Source organism: Narcine bancroftii, chromosome 1 (assembly GCF_036971445.1).
Source record: "Narcine bancroftii isolate sNarBan1 chromosome 1, sNarBan1.hap1, whole genome shotgun sequence".
Classification (NCBI taxonomy): domain Eukaryota; kingdom Metazoa; phylum Chordata; class Chondrichthyes; order Torpediniformes; family Narcinidae; genus Narcine; species Narcine bancroftii.
Window position 1 is genome coordinate 429,272,438 of NC_091469.1, and position 16,820 is coordinate 429,289,257.

At 36.3% G+C, this 16,820-nt stretch overlaps 1 long non-coding RNA gene across 2 annotated transcripts in view; it reads right to left on the bottom strand.

Moving 5' to 3' along the window:
- The window catches only part of LOC138753470 (uncharacterized), a 30,794-nt gene extending 14,000 nt beyond the window's left edge, over window positions 1–16,794 (bottom strand). The window contains exons 1-3 of one of the 2 annotated variants that reach the window (XR_011351187.1): window positions 16,277–16,794; window positions 8,927–9,042; window positions 3,705–3,793 (exon numbers count right to left, since the gene is read on the bottom strand). This is a non-coding gene — a long non-coding RNA (uncharacterized lncRNA). The remainder of the gene's footprint in view (window positions 1–3,704; window positions 3,794–8,926; window positions 9,043–16,276) is intronic. The other variant, XR_011351189.1, reaches the window with a different exon arrangement.
- Window positions 16,795–16,820: the final 26 nt, after the last annotated feature.

The following is a 16,820-nucleotide window of genomic DNA, read 5'->3' on the forward strand; positions in this document are numbered from 1 at the left end:
TCCTTGATGCCTGAATCCTGCTGAATGGCTCCTATCAGCAGCTCAATTGCCAGGATGAACAGTACTGGGGCCACCTACTCAGTGGGAACACTGGAGACATCTGCCCATTTGTATTAATTTTTGCTTTGGGTTTACAATAAAGTGTCCTCATGCAATTAATAAATGTTTGACCCAATCCAAATTTTTCTAGTACCTTGAACAAAAAATTCCATTCTAATCTTTCCAGCATCCAGAGCTATGGCCACACCTGGACCCATCCTTGATTGTGTCAGATGTACTATATTAAGCAACCTAACAATGTTGTTTGCTGATTGTCTCCTTTCTACAAATCCATCTTGGTTTGGATTTGTTAATACTGGCAAAAATGCTACCAATCTATTGGCCAGTGCTTTTGCAATTATTTTATAATCTGTGTTAAATAAAGAGATGGCGGGATTCAAGGGTTCCTGGCTTTGTTTTAGATTAATCAAAATGGTTATTGTTCAAAAAGATTCCAGGAGGGTATGCATGTCCACTACCTGGTTCACCACCTTCAAAAGAAGGGGCATTAAAAGATTTCTGAATTCTTTATAAAATTCAGTGGGGAAACCATCCTCCTCCAGTGATTTGCCAGGCTTTAAAGAGCTCAGGGTCCATGCAATCTCCTCTTTAGATAAAGAGACACTCATCCCCTCTCGCACTTATTGATCCAAATTGGGTAGTTTCAATGAAAGCAAGAATCAACTATTTTGGTAGGATCATCCCCTGATTCAGATTTATACAATTCCTTATAAAATCTTCCAAATGTTTCATTTATTTCTTCTGGTTTATATGTGATCTTGCCTTCCCCTGTTTGAATCACATTGATTGTTCTTGAGGCCTCTTCCACCCTCATCCGCCAGGACAAGACTTTATAGGCCCTTTTCCCCGCTCATAGTACTGCTGTTGAGATCTTAAAATCAACTTTTCTGTCTTATATTTTAGTAATGTATTATATTTGAGCTTTTTATTTGCAAAATTCCTGTATTTTTCTTCTGTGCCTGCTCTCTGATAATCCTTTTCCAATTGAACTATCTCCTGTTCTAAAGGATTAACTTTCATGTGCTCCTTTTTGATGCTCTTGGTGTATTCAATTATTTGGCCCTTTAAATAAGCCTTCAGTGTGTTCCATATTGGGAAGTAATTGTCAATAGAGAGGCAGTGCATCTAACAGAACAATTCTATCTGAGCTCTAACGAAGCTACAAAATTCCAGTTTTCCTAATAGCAATGTATTCAGGTGTGATCTATATTCTGAGCCCTGCAGTATTATGGATAAAGTCAAGGGTGAATGGTCCAACAGTAACCAAGGAATATACTTGGTTTCCATTATTATACCTAGCAATGGGGCTGATGCCAAAAATAAATCGAATCTTTTGTAGAAATCATGTTGTCTTGAGTAAAAGGAGTAATCTCTTTCTCTCAAATTCAGCCTTCTCCACACACCCATGAGATTTGGCTCTTTCATAAAGGCCAGGGTAGACTTAGTTGCTGTGGCCTTTCTTACTTTCTTTGCTGACTTGTCCATGATTGCATCCAGACAAAAATTGAAATCCCCTCCAATCAAGACATTCTCCCACCCTTCAGTTACTTTCAAGAATATATATTATAAATTTTTTTCATCATCAAACTTCTGGGCATATGTATTCATAAGTGTCCAAAATTCTGGGTATATTTGACAATGGATCAACACAAATCGACCAGCTGGATCAGCAACCACACACTGAACCACCACTGGAACATACCACCTTATCAGGACAACCACTCCCCTACCTCTGGAATTAAAGGAGGCCTACTCATCTCCTCTTTAACCTTACATGCTTATGTGTTCTTGATTTGTAAGGTGGGTTTCCTATAAAAATATTATGTCTGTCAGAATTTTTTAAAGGTGTGCCAAGACTATCTTTCTCTTTATCGAACTATTCATCCCATTCACATTAAAACTTACAAATTTAATTGTCTTATCCATTGCTCCAGAGCCCTTCTTTCATTACCCTCCCCTTCCTTCTTTTCCCCGATACTTATCTTCCATCCCTCTTATTTGTGGTAGACCTCTAGCGCAGATGACCATGCTCCAAACCAAACCTAAATAAGCTTAAAAAAAAACTGAAACACACAATTCATAAAAAAACCAATACCTTCAAATAGCACACCCCTTTTCTTCTCCCCTCACTTCTCTTCTTCCCCCCACCCCCACCCATTCTACCCTTATCTTTCTCGGTGCCAATAACCAAGATATTGGTGCCAACTCCCACATAACTGATCCCTCCTCTCTTTCTTTGAACTCCCCGTAATAATTGTTCATTGCAGTCTTTTTTTCTCATTTAATCTGACAACTTCATTGAAAAAAAAATACAATGTACCTGTAATCAGCCTGGTTAGTTAGTTTACAAAAGGGATTGGCATATTGCAGAAGTTGGCATAACTCCAGAAGTTGGCATATCTTATATAAATGCTCAATAGTTTACAAGGGATTAAATTATTGTACACCAGATATGAGATGTGGCTGGAAACTAGATATTTTATGATATATTTTGTGCAAATCTGCATTGATTGTAGTACAATTTCCATAGCATTTCCTTAGTTACCTCTTTATAGGCAATTATTAAATAGTTTTGATCAGTGAATTTAAAGGTGCGTTATATGCTGCAACTTTATAATGTGCTGTAAAATGATTTCCTCCACTTCACTAGGAATGCAGACTGATCACAATTAATTTTCCAATCGCAAATATCATTTGACTGAAAAAAATTATAAAATATTCTCAGTAGAATCGAGAACTTGCAGTGACTGTCTGCACGTCAAGTGGTATAAAAGGACTAATAATATACCAGATATAAATCAAGAGAATTGTAAATTCACTGGCTCATTAACATAGTTTACAAAGTTGGGCATCTTGTCAACTTTGTATACCCATTAACAAGAAGTATTTGAATGAAATGTCCTTGAAGTATAATTCTGTCTAGTTTCTTTCCCAGGCAGTAATTGGTAAATTCTGGCTAAAAAGGGAAATATAAATCCAGTTTGCTGATATCAGGACCATAGGCTTTTGAACTCAGACTAGCTGTAATACAAGTGCATCCTGATTTACCATGTACTGTTTTGACATGACCAAGGTCACTTTGAGGTTAACCTTCTGGAAAATTCTAGTTCATGCCTACAGTAAATATGGAAAAAAGTTGGGAAATACAGAAAATGGAATCCAGAAAGTCTGGCTCATGACATCACTTTAGCACATCCAGGGGAATATCTGAAGTGTGAGAGCCACATTGGTGGAAAAGGAAAGAGTGAGTTTATGCAAATACAAGCACATTTTCTTGGGTTAGCGATTTAAGGTACACTTTTCCTGTGGAATGAAACAGCACACAATTTCTCACTTCCTTGACTGCATTTCCCAATTCAGGTTAATTTGTTGAACACTAAAATTTGTTGATTGCTACATTGGAAAAACATGCTGTATGTTTCAAATCCTTCGGTTATTTTCTTCCCAATCTGTATAAGATATTCAAATCTGTTTTGAATGGGACCTTTAATTGACTTTATATTCTCTACTTACTGAAGAACACATATACAAGGTTATAGCAAATCCCAGACTTTCATGGATTTTTTTGCTTCCTTAAATTGTAAAATAATGAAAGAATACATTAAGATCATAAGATAAAATGAATTAATTGGAAAAATAATTACCTTATTGTGTTCCATATTGCATCTTGTTTCTGGTTGCATACTGAATGATTACATCTTACTTTCTCCAGGGTTCCATGTCTGATGGCTGTCTGTCAGATAGGAACTGATTAGATTGACATGAACAGCACAGAAATGTCCTGAGGGCTGATATGTTCGACCTCTGAAACTGATAGAGCTTAAATAAAGCTCTATGAGTTTTAGGTTTTTTTTAGAATAATGCTTATTTGCATTTGCACCATGTAATTTAGACTTAATTTGTGCTCCAGACCAGGGGTTTGTGCTCTGGAAGCTTGAGATGGGGCATTCATTTAAATTATGGAATAAGTCATTACTTTCTACATTGAGTTTGCAGCAGTTGGGTTCTTTTGTAACAGCCAGTTTTCATGCCACAATAACGCTGCACAATACTATTAATTTATCTGCCATTGCCATAAACTTCCATAACTAGTCTCTTCTTAAAATGAAGATATTTTATAATCTTTTTTAAGAAACAAGTGCTTGATGTATTTGGTCAACAAAATATATAGTTATAGGTTAACTTTCATAATATCAGACTAAATCTGCAACAGAAAGAAAATGTGTTCCTTTTTAAAAGTTCTTTAATTCCTACAGTATACAAAAACACATGGAATTGATTAATTTAAAACTGGGCATTTTCATGTCATTTCATCTTGACTTAATTATTTCTTAACTGAACATATGTTTGAAAACTAAAATTGGATTAGTCTTCGCTTTGTAGCATGTAGTATTTGTGCTTCTGGACAAGGAATCTTTTGCGATTTACAATTCCCCTTTTTTGATTGTTCTGTGACAGATTTTCCATTATGCCTGCCTTTGTGACTGTAAAAATAACGACAGAATCCAATGTGTTATACTCAATAATTAAATTATTTACCCACCACAAACATATCAGAGCAAGGAAATCTAATGTCTATATAGTAGCAAAGGTAAAACAAATAAACAGCAAAGGCAAAAGTTTGCCCTTCTAAAAAGAAAAGAAAAGCTTATATATTCAATGTAATACTTCCTCAGAACTAAAAACTAGAAGATAACCAACATGTCTTCCTTATTGTTCAGATTTCATCACTGACAGTGGGTTATGCATGAATTGTCTTTACACAAAAACTGACTGATCCATGGAACATTTCCAGCATTTTCTTTTTTTTTTGCTTAAGATCTTTTTTTTATTCTGAAATAAAACCAATCCAACGCAATTTAAAACTCCATAAGAGATTGGAATGGAAATGTTGCAGTGTGATTGCAAAGGGGATCATCTGCCCTATTGTTTTTGACTCAGCAGCTTATAGTGTTGCATTTTAAATTAGATTTCAATATTCAATAACCTTTACAAGAAAAATCATAATTTTTTGTACAATTTGTTCAATGCAAACTATGATCTAAATGTTGCTTAAGCAGATCAAGAACTATAATATATTAAGCTTTTTTTTTCATTTTCTGACATAATTTACATTGTATAATTTTCTAACAAATGAGGGACTTAATAACTACTGAGAAACACATTCTCCCAATTTCGCATCATTCAAGAATCCTTCTGTTTAAATAGCAGTGTAATTAAAAAAAAACTCCCTTTTAAAATTTTTGTTTCCCACATGCATTTGAAGCCATATTCAAATGAAGGGGAAGACCTTTCACATACATGAGGCTATAATGGAGAGCTTAGCATAACTTCTGCCTGATTTCCAATTCAAATAGCAACAGAGAAGTTCAGTGTGCCAATGCAGATTGGAGTTTATCCTTCTTTCGCTCCACGAGATTCTTCACGCTCTGGAAATATTTTGCTTATCAGTGAAAAGCAATGATCAACACCTTACATCCCAAAGGGATTTAGCCAGTTAGGTCATCAGCATCCAGTATACACAGTTAGAAGTTTGTGGGTTATATCTCTGCATGAACATGAGCACATTTGCAATTTGCAAATATTCAGTATATTAATGGAAATTACACAAAATTCCTGTTAATGAATTTAGTTGCTGTTGAAAACCTTGCTACATGGTCTATGTAGACATGTTAACTGTAATTATGATTCTATGAATGATGCTTATGAAAGAAAGTTGCATTTATATAACTTCCTTCACCATTACTATCTTTTTATTTATGAAGTATCTGAGGAGACATTTGGTGAAGTCACTCATTAAATATCATTAGCTGTCGTTGAAACTTATATAATTCAGAAAACGTTTGAACTGGTTAGGAAATGTTTCAGAGATGGGGGCAGGAATAATGAGCAAGTACTCAAATTGACTGGAAATGTTAAGAGTATCCTGTAAAAAAACAAATTTGCATCTGGACTTTTTCCATGATATTTATGAAATATTTTGATGATGGGATAAGAAGCATATTCAAGTTCTGACAACTAAAAATGGTTACATGTGATGAAAATGAAAACAATATATTATGTATTTGACAAATGGATGTAAAAAAATGTATGGCTATTACTTTGACCTCAAAAGGTGGCATATGGTTGTGTCAAATGCTGGAATCTTTGGACTGCTAAGCAAACTTCTCAATAGTTGCCATGGCTGTTGATCATCTCATGAGGTTCCCAGTACCTCCTGTACAATCACAAAAATGTTTCAGCCAAATTTCTTCCATTCTAATTCATGTTCTGTGTTTATATATCGATCTTCTGTTACACTTATGCAAATTATTGAAAATGAAGTAGTAGCAGAACACTTTATGTATTTGAACCATTAGGGAAATGTGCCACTCAAGCAAACTGAACCATATAATTCAGGACCATGTTACTCAAGTGATTCAACTAATCTTCAAGAGACCATCTCGAGTATCTTCATCCATGTTTCAAATCCAGTCCAAAATTCTATTCTTGGTACAGAATTATTAGCAATGATTTTTATCTTTTTTTTTGTTCCCCAGTGATTTATCCTTGAATTGTATCTCTCATCATCATTGCCCCTTGGGGTAAGAAATCTGAAAAGCCAGCATTTATAGCCACTCACCTCTAGCTCACCACTTTTTCCTCTCCAATGTTTTTGAAACAAACAGAATGCTTATCTCATACTTGCAATGGCTAAGTGTAGAGCTCGTCGAAAGAATCAAAGACTTGTTGATCCAAACCAAGGCTTTTATTAGCAAAAGACAGGAGCTCTTCACAGGTGGCCGACCAGTCCGGAATGATCCGACCTGGCTAGGGACACAACCCTTTAAGGCCCAGATAGTAGGCGTGGCTAAGCTCTCAGGCAATCTCTCTAAGCACAGTCTAGATACTGTAACTATTTCCACTATATACACTGGTGATAGATCTGTACTATCACACTAAGCAAAGCATTTTCCCCAATGAAGTTTTGGGAGAAGTGAAACCAATATCTTCAGTCCAATCACAAATTCATCCCCTCGCCACTGACATCTTGCCTTCTGCAAACATGGTGTAATATTTGCTGCTGGAATGACCTGACAGGATACTCTTAATATTTCCAGTCAATTTGAGTACTTGTTTATTATTCCTGCCGTCTCATCACTTTGACAACTGCTGTTTCCTCCTCTCTAACGTGGCTGAACAGGCCATAGGTTCAGACTCTCTTATGCTGTAATCCTCATCCAGATCTTTTGTAACATTATAACCTGACTATTCTAAGGCATTCCTGGTGCCCTCTTTCATTCTGCACTTGCCTCTCCAGTCATGGAACATCCCAGGATTTTTGATAATCTATTGGACTTTTTGTACTTAGAGCCATAAGACAGTTTCACCAATACACATAAACAACACATTGTATAAGAGATAATAGTCATAGAGAACTATACCACAGAAACACGACTTTCAGCCCAACTTGTCCATAACAGCCAACCTAATCCCATTTGCTTACATCCTGCCCATATACCTCTAAACTTTTCCCGTTCATGTTCCCGTTACAATCAATGTATTTTGAATATTACATTGATAACTGCTTCTACAACTTCCTCTGGCAGGTTGCTCCACATATTCACAACCGTTAGTGTGAAAAGGATATCTCTCAGATTCTACCAAGAAAATAAGACTGTGATCTTTCACATTATCTTTATCCCTCATGGTTTTATAAACCTCTATAGATTCTCTGTCAGCCCCCAACACTCCAGGGATAAAAGTCCCAATCTATTCAGCATCTCCTTATAATTCAAGATCACCAGTCCAGGTAATATTCTCATAAATATTAACTCAGTCTTCTTATCTTGATGAAATATTTTCTATGACAGGGGACCAAAACTCTGCACAAAGTCCGAGTGAGGTCTCACTAATGTCTTGTAAAGTTGTAACATGATGTCCCAATTCTTATACTCAATGTTCTGACAACCATGCTAAACACCTTCACTACTCTCCAGGGTCCTACCATTTACTGTGTAAGTCCTACCCTAGTTTAACTTCCCAAAAGGCAACACCTCACAATGATCTGAGTTTAATTCCATTGGCCCACGTTCTCTGTTTATTTAGATCCTATTGTAATTTTGAATAACCTTCTTCAGTGTTTACTATGCCACCAATTTTGGTGTCATCGATAAACTTACTAAACATGTTAACTACATTGTCATCCAAATTGTACTTTTTATTTCAATAAACTTATCACATTACAATTAAAAAATAGTACAGCAGTACAGCATATACAATATAAAGAGGGAGCATTAGAATTACTGCAGATTTCCCAAATAATCCCAAGGAGGAGGTGCCAAAAGTCAATGAACTTCCAACATCTTTGTTCATCAAATGAAGGAGATTGTTATACAAAGGAAGTAGTTTTGTTGACACAACTGGGACTAATTATTACCTCTGAATGAAATAATTTTAGAGGGTAAATCTCATTGTTGTGTGTCTGTAGCTTTATACAGATCAATCTGCATAAGGATGAAAGATTAACTTCCCTAAAATACTTTTGTGGCAATATTATCAAGGATCCTCATGCAATACAACATGCAATCAAGTGATTTTGACTTTAACACTGTAAGATTAATGCCTTGAATATGGTTATTCTGGTCATTTATCTCTACCAGGGCCATCATGCATGCAATGGAAGTCCATGGGCCAAACACAAAATGAATTTGAAGGGAATTGATCATTTTGAAGGGGTATTGTCTCCAGACCTGTGTGCCATGCATCATACCTTTAACTTCAGTGAGCGAGCAAACTAAATATTGGTGACAGAAACAACTATCAAACATTTGCTTCAAACGGCAAGTAGTTTCAATCAACACTCTTATTTGCTCTATTTTCCTACCTTACATTCAATTATTTGTTTCAGCGGACTCTGGATAAACACGGATACAGAATTAAGAGTGTATGCTTGACATATATTCAAAGTGAAGACCCTCAAAAGGTTTTCCAAGAATCAACCTAAAGTGATTGTATAAAACACGTAATTTACTGAACTTGAAATGCCTTTGAAATTTATTTTTTAAAACTAGATTTAACTTCACATCTAACAATTCTAGATGATTTGTTCCTCCTGGTGAAAATGACTCGCATGCAACCCTAACTTCATTTGGAATGACTGAGCAGAAGAAGGCTTTGCTCAGCTTCTTCTAGTCCTTCAAGCCAAGTTGGAAAGAACTCTTGGTTTTTCATTGGAGTAGCAAGGGTCTGACTTCTTAGTTTGAGTGACTTTATGTTTCTAGTGTGAAAGGGCATGATCTTTTAAATTCTGTACCTCAGTTAGTGGACAGTAAATATCCAATATATTCATTTAACTGCTTAAATCAGTAATGAAGTGGTAGTGTGGATAATACGATAATATAATTTATATATTTGTCCATGACAAGTACTGAATCAATTCCACAATACAGCTAAATTTTGAATGCTATAATTTTCATTATTATGCACATGATCTTGCATTTTAAAATGAATTGCATTTATAAACTAAGTAGATTTTTCAAATGAAAGCATGCTATACTATGCCACATAGTATGTTTTTAACATGTACTGTAGATGATGAAGTAGAATAAAAAGATATTCATCAAAATGATTCTAAATGTAGTAGAAATTTTCTTCAGGAATGGTGATCTATTCTAAAACATTGTCATGCCACAACTGAAGGTCAGTAGAAACCACAATTGGCAACAGCAGCAATAAATAATTTGTGCTGTGAAGTGATGTGTTGCCAAGAACAAAATGCATCATTTTTTAATGCTGTGACAATTTATATTTTGCATATAAATAAAATATCAAGCATCCTGCAAAAAAAAAGTAATTTCCAATGTAGACAAGGGTTATAGTACCTTCCAGAAAATATGCCCCTTTTATTCTCTAAAAATACTTTCTAGTTTTAAAATATTATTGACATCTCATTAGCAAATAGTGTGGAAATATTGTCTTCCAAGCAAATTAGACATATTAATGTCCATTTCTATTCTTCTGGATTTGAACAATGCATGTGGTCCTTTAACTAGAAAAGCAACAATCAACTCAAAGAGTTTTAAAGAGATTTTTGAGAATAGATTTGGTAGAATTAAGCATATTGGAGGCAAAATTAGAACAGGTTCATGCTGTCTATTGACAGCAGCGTCGATCAGTTGGGAGAAATGGGTCTTTGATATGCTACAGTTTCTGGGTAATTCAAACTAACAAAGAAATAGTCACATAATGAGGCTGTTAACGAGTTTCTCAGCTAATATATTTTGAGATGATTTGGGAGCTCCATATGGATGATGTTGTTATGTGGAATCTTTCCAGATTTAGATTTGTAGTATGTTTTACCTCATTTATCCTTTATAAAGTAAAATCTCCCAAGAGTGTTAAGATGCATTTCAATGAAAAGAAAATCCCAAACTGAAAAAGGAGACATAGAATAAACAGCTAAAAAATTGACCAAAGAGCTAGGTTTAAGACGGCAAAGGCACAGTGAATCTGATAAATTTAATTCCTGATGTTTGATTCTGGTTGCTGAATGTATGATCACCAACGCTACGGCAAGACCATTGGATTGGTGGAGAATTTAGAGTTCTTGGATGGTAATGCAGATGAAAAGAGATATAGCTAGTGGTGAGAAAGGCAAGGCCATGAAGGGATTTGAACATAAGGATGAGATCTATTAAAAGAAGTTTATATGAAGGCCTCAAGCCCAAAACATTGGTTATGTATTTTTTTACCTTTGCTATATTGAGTAAAGGACACTGCCTGACCTGCTGAGTTTCTCCAGCAATGTGTTTTTATTAAAAGAAGTAATTGCCCAAGCAGGTAAGTAAGCATAGTCATGATAGATGAAATAAGATACAGGAATTTGGTTTCAGGTGAGGGACAAGAGACATGGAAGTAATTGGTAACAAAGGCTTCAAATGCAGTTGAATGGTGTTGAGGTGGAACCTCCAGCATAGTCTTATTATGTTTTGCTTGTCCACTTTTTGTAGACAGCAGGTGAAAGGCTAAAAAATGAGTTAGGGAAGATGAAGTTAGAGAACCAGGAGCTAGGAAAGAACATTAGTTAAAAAAAAAAACAGCTGAACAATTAAAATGAAGATATCCTGCCTGGGAGAAACTAAAAATAATTAGTCCATCTTCACTTTTTTGTTGTAACAAGTAGCCCAAAGCATTTATTGTACATTCAAATCATGAAAATATTGTAAAATACCATAAATGTTGAGAATGATAGCCTGAACTACAAATTGAATTACACTTTAATAAGTTTAGACCAAAACATCAACAGATTGCATAACTATTACTGAAAATTCAATGTTTCCCTCTTCATCTCAATGCAAGTTAGAAGATTCTTTCAGTTCTTAGCAGAAAATTCCACACAAGATTTTAATCTCTTTACCCTGGAGATTAATGTTCACACCCTGAGTTGCAGCATTTGTAAAACGTGGTCATAGGTTGATCAGCATATCATGTTTGTATTGGCATGAAATGTGCTTGAGGATTTTCACATTTGGGACATGATTCTGCTGTCGAGTCCAGCATAGTCTTATTATGTTTAGCATAAAAATAAAATATCAAGCACCCTGCAAAAAAAAGTAATTTCCAATGTAGACCAGGGTCATTTTCCCAAGCAGCAGTACCACCTAATACATTATCAACTTCTTTCAGTTTAGAATATTATCTGTTGGTTACCACTGTCTGTCCACTGTGGCAACCCCGTTCCTCGTCATCATTAAACACTGTTATATTTCCCTGGAATCCCTCCCTTCTCATCCCCCACCAACCAACCCTCCCCTAAAATATCAAAGAAAAGGAAGAAAGAAGAGAAAAAGAAAAAAAAATAGGAGAATGTCAAAAAGAAATGTCTCAATTTGAATAATAATGGAACTAGGGGTTACCAATAGGATGGGCTTTCAGACCGTCCTTCAAATTTTCAAACTAACATATTGTAAATATGGTCTCCATATTTTAAAAAAATGATATTTATTATGTAGATTATATAATTTTCTCAAGTGGAATACAAGAACGCGATTCACTATGCCATTTCTCCATTCCTAAGTCCATATTTGATTTCCAAGTAATGGCTATGCACTTCCTAGAAACAGATAAAGCCAATCCTAAAAACTCAATTTGGTACATAATCAATCTTAATTTAGGTCTAACCACTTTAATATTACCCAACAAAAATAACAGGGAGTTTTACCCTTAATATTTTCTCCAATTTTTTTTTTACCTCTAACCAGAAAGGTTTTACTCTAGGACATTCCACTCAGGACTACATTGATAAAATAGGAAAGGATGCCTTCAGAAATATAGCGCAACCATGGCTGGAGAAGGTACATTATGCTTTAGTTTCATTGAGTTCAGTTGATTTCACTCTGAAGTAAGGATTACAATAACAACAGTGTCAAGCTAAGCTATGCAAAGGTGAGCTGTGAATTAAAGGAGGAAATATATTTGCTCAAAGTGAAATTCAAGTCGTACATCAGTCGTAGCAGAGGGAGAAAGGATTTGCTGTTAGAGGACCTGTGACAATATGTGTTGAGCCTTCCCAGGGTAGAAATAGGAACAATTAAGAAGACTGAGATTAGAGAGAAATACTGTGATCCAATTGCATCTGATTATGGTTATCTAACATATAACTTTTGCAAAATCACTTGTGGACTCAAATATGAAATGATGGTCCTTTTTATACAATCAATTCCAGATGGCACTTATGTTAGGGTGATATAGCTAAAGAACCACCAATAAGGTGTGCAAAAGGGTAAATCCAAAATAATTTATTCTTTATTACTAGAGTATATAAATTGATTTTAATTTTCTTCCAAAAAGCAGATTTTTTAGAATAAGGAAAGTCATATAGAAATAAAAATTATTAAGGAAATTATTTTCACTGATTTGTTTGATCTCGATAATGAGGTCAAAATTCCCTCTGAAGAGCAATTATAGCTAAATTTACCAGGTTAGCCTTATTTCAGAATTTGAACTGCAGGAAGTAATAAAAAAATCTCATCAACATTTCTCACACTGAAACAAAAATTGTGTTAAAAGTTTTAAGCTTTAAAAAATAATAATTTGGAACATTAAATGGTCACTTGATTCATCAGACATTGACATGTCTTGTTAATTCAAGCCAAGTGCTCTTCCACCATCACTTTTTACAGTCAGCCTCTCTTTGAAGAATCTTCATAAGACCAGATAGTGGAGAGATTGGAGAGAACCATAGAATGCTACAGCACAGAAAACAGACTATTCAGCTCTTCTAGCCTGTGCCGACCATTGTTCAGCTAGTCCCAATAACCTACTTCCATTCCATAGCCCTCCAGATCTCTCCCATCAATGTATCTATCCAATTTATTATTAAAATTCAGGATCAAAACTGCACCCACCACATCACATGGCAGATCATTCTACACTCTCATCACTCTCTGAGTTCCCCCTAAACCTTTCCTCTTTCATCCTAAAGCCATGTCTTCTCATATTTATCTCTCCTAATTTAAGTCAAAAGAGCCTATTCACATTTATACTGTCTATACCCCTTATAATTTTGTAAACCTCTATCAAATCTCCCCTTATTCTTCTTCATTCCAAGCAATAAATTCCTAACCTTGTTTAATCTTACCCTGTACTCAACTCCTGAAGACATGAAAACATCTTAGTAAATCTTCTCTCCACTCTTTCAATCTTATTGCTATACTTCCTGCAGCTAGGTGACCAGAACTGCACACAATATTTCAAATTTGACCTCACCAATGTCTTAAATAACTTGAACATCCCAACTCCTATATTCAATACTTTGATTCTCAAGGCTAAGATGCCAACAGCTTCTTTTACAACCCTGTCCACCTGCAACACACCTTCAGGAAACAATGTGCCTGTATCCCAAGGTCTTTTTGGTCCTCTGCACTCCTCAGTGCATGAAACCAATTGAAGCCTTTGGGAGAGACCTCAATATGGGACAAATCAAAGTGTCTTGCAGAGATCCTTTGTTAGCTTGATTGATTGAACAGTCTCCTTCAGTCTTGAAACAATTCCATGATTCTATTCTGGTAGCTGGGAGCTACCTTGAACTAAAGCTGTTCAAACTGCAAATTGAATCCCCTTCAATACCTGTAATTTATTTCCTCAAAATAGATTATGGCAAAGTTAGCATTGTGGTTAGTGCAATGCTGTTATAGCGCCAGCGATCGGGACTGGAGTTCAAATCCCGCACTGTCTGTAAGGAGTTTGTACATTCTCTCCAAGTTAACATGAGTTTCCTCTGGGGGCTCCATTTCCTCTCACCCTTCAAAATGTACTGGAGTTGTAGGTCAGTTGGGTGCATTTGGATGGCATGGCCTTGTGAGCTGAAACTGAGTTACTGTTTCTAAATTTTAAAAAAAAGTTAATAAGTTTACACCTTGAAATCAATTTGGAAATAACCAAATATTTGTAGCGATGAATCAATAGTAGGAAAAAAATGAATCAATGACAAACATATATTTCCCTTTAATGCTACCACTAAGTTCTGTGAAGTGTCTGCTGAGGTTTTTACATCCAAAATTAGTGCTACCTGCTGACTAAGGTCATGAACTGTCTGTCCTGCAACTTCTGATGTGTGCTAACTGTTCATTTGCTAAATGTCTTGAAATATACATGCATGCAGAGCATGTCATTTTGGTCCTCAAACACTATACCTCACATCCAATTAACACGCACTATTGAACCCAATTTCACACCCTAGGTGTCTTACTGTAACATAACTGGATGCAAGGGACATGTTATCATCAGTGAGAGCAATCACAATTTCAGAGACTCTGCAGAGGGCAATCATGCTTGATTTCGGTGTTGAGATCCCTACCTGAGGAAAAGCACAAGAGGAACAACTTGAAAAGCCAAGTCATTCTGAAAGAAAGAGGTCTACTCTGCCTTAGAGTGCTCATGAAAGATATATGCTCATCTGCAGATCAAAAGGGCCCTAGTTAGAATGGGGAAATTACAGAAAGATATTAGGTTTCATTTTATTACTCTGAGGGATGACTTGCAAATGTTTTGTAAGAGGAATGGTTGGGTTATTTAATGGGTTGTGAGGTACTGAAATGTGAAGATGATATAGTTAATGTTCAAGAAGGATGAGATCGAATGAATCAACTTTGACTATATCTGCTTGGTAATCTTGGGTCTAAATTCTACATTTTTAAAAGTGACATAAGGTATTTATTGCTCCACCTCTTTTAACATCTCAGTACCTGGTGATAATGCTATGGCAAGAAGTATGTGGCGATCAAGCTGTAATTTCTTTCCTGTGAAATCCAGCTTGCATCTTGGAGAATGCTCCCCGCCCAGATTCAAACTGAGATCAGATTCAAACTGAGATTTGCAAAGTGGAAATGGAGTAGAAAGACCAATGGAAGAGAAAGCCTGAGTAAAGGTATGATGAGTAAAGTTAACATGGTGTTCTTCAGTGCAGTTATTTGTTTGATCCCAGGAAGATTCTGCCAGAAGTTTTGAAACCCCAGTGTTCAGTACCTCCAGGTTAAAAAAAACATTATTTATAATTCTGAATAATCAATGAAATTTTTGCTACTCACATTTGATTTCAGTGTGAATTTTAAAATCTGAATGTATTTCACATGGCAGTTCATCTCATCAACAAGATACTTGAGAATTCCTGTTACATTCTATTTATGCATGAACTTCTGCAGAAATCACAAACTAATGGGAACTTATTGGTATTACCATAGTAGTATAGTAAAAACACTGAAACTGTTGTAAATCAGGTGTAAATATATCTTTACTATCTTCTATAAAACTAAAATAATATGAAGATTGCTGCCAATATTATAATTATCTCTTAGTCCCATTCACACTTCACCCCTGAGGAATGTTTCTTCATCTACAACATTTTGATTGGTTTCTCTTTCCACAGATGCTGCCTGACTGGCTGAATTCTTCTATCAATTTCCGATTTTGTTTCAGATCCCAGCATTGGCCATTTTTATTTCTTTGTCATGCCTTTACATGTTAGGGTTAGGGTTAGATCCTTGTTAAGCCACATCTCAATTTTAAAGTGTTCAAGTCCATGTATTCTCTAACCATGCACCCCTTACAACTACAGGGATATTTCTGCATCTCTAGGCACTTTCAAATTGCAGAAGCCAGGTAGCCCTCCTGGGACCCGGGTAAAATTACTGGATTATGTGAGCAGCATGCCCTTTCAAAGAGCAGCCTAACCTACCTGTTAAATTGCCAACCCAGCGATTTAAGGGGAAATCACACCCCTGCGATGATACGGTGAGTGACATGACAAGCGGTCACAGGCAGCCCCACAGGGAATCCCTTTCTGTTTAAAGATCTCCTAAACCTACCACCTCCCCTCCCCATTAGTTGCCCCTGTCCCAGCTACCAGTCACACCCCCGCCAGCTCTTGGCGGTCATTCATCACCTCCCCCCAGCAACATGCTGCTGCCGTGAATGGGGGCGCGGGGAGGGGGTTGTTGCAATGTTCCAATGCTGCAAACTGGGGCAGGGGGGTGGGGGTAGCTGCCACGATTGAGGGGGGTGCTATTGCAACATGCCGCTCCAGTTCACGGTGAAGGCTCAAAGAAGTGCAGGAGCAATGGCTGTCTTCCTTATCCAGTGACAGTGCAGTTCCAGCAGTGTTGTGATTTATGGATAAGGAAGACGGCCATTGCTCCAGCATTTCCGCATTGAGCCATCACCGTGAACTTAAGGCGGCATGTCATGGTAGCAACACCTCCCCCTACCGCATTCACACCAGC